The sequence below is a fragment of the Nothoprocta perdicaria genome, unplaced genomic scaffold, assembly GCF_003342845.1.
Source record: "Nothoprocta perdicaria isolate Ctin4 unplaced genomic scaffold, notPer1 scaffold_341, whole genome shotgun sequence".
Taxonomy (NCBI): domain Eukaryota; kingdom Metazoa; phylum Chordata; class Aves; order Tinamiformes; family Tinamidae; genus Nothoprocta; species Nothoprocta perdicaria.
The window spans coordinates 516,190-517,222 of record NW_020455579.1 but is presented as its reverse complement, the minus strand read 5'-3'; positions in this window follow the sequence as shown (position 1 = coordinate 517,222).

Genomic DNA, 1,033 nt, shown 5'->3' with positions numbered 1-1,033 from the left:
ATTCAGCCTATAGGTTATGTCAATGAAAATACCACCAGCCAGGCCAGCACTATCCAGGAATCCAAATAACATTCAGGTTTCCCTAACGTGTTTATTGTGCTGCTGTTTTTTAGATAAAGGCTGAGCAACAGCTCTTACTCCTCCAAACATAATAAGTAGTGGAGATAAGGCATGTGCGTAACAACTGCCTCTCCCAGTAAACAAGTTCCTTGGAACTGGGTTATGGCCGGTATCTCTTGGCTCCAGGTTGCAAAGTTTTGTCAGGTGGCCTTAATCTTAGCTCAATGGTAAACTGGTACAGTAGATAATAATCATGTGCCATTAGGTGATGCAATAATATATATAATTATCCAGAAGGCAGCCTGGTGACAGCCTTGTAAAGGGGTCAACCCGCAAGAAGCTTGGAGCTGGCCTGGGCACACAATCGCTGCCTCAGTGGCAGGACTGGCGCTGCACTAGCCATGGTGGCAACTGCTCAGCAATGTCTTCATGCAAAGGATGGGCTCCTCAGGGAGGCACCTACCGCACCAGGGGAAAGAAGCCCCTTGGCTTCCTCTCGAATACAGCAGAGCAAACCAGCCATTTCTCCTTGGCAAGTCCTCCTGCAAGAAGAAATAGCTTTTGGCACCCACACATGCCAAGTGCTGACGGTCTATTTTAACAACTTCTTGGCTTCGATGCAATGGCAAGTGGCTAGCTTCAAAGATGGCAGATTACCTACAGGAGAGGGAACAAATGGGTAAAGAGTGAATAAAAGCTCTAATTTGCAGGCTCCCAAGACAGGAGCTAAGCTCTCATCTTATTGCAATACTTCATTTTTTTTTTGGCCTTAGAGAGCTTTTAAAATAATCAAGACGATTATTTTTTTTAATTGCAACACTGGAATAACTATAAAATATAAATGAAGGCCTAGACAACTGAAGTAGCATAAGCAATGATAGGAACAGTGTGGAAAGCAAACCACAAAGCTAATCTGGTTTTCAGTGTCCGCAAAGTAGGTGCCTCCTCCCCTTGTAGCCACAAAGAAATGGGG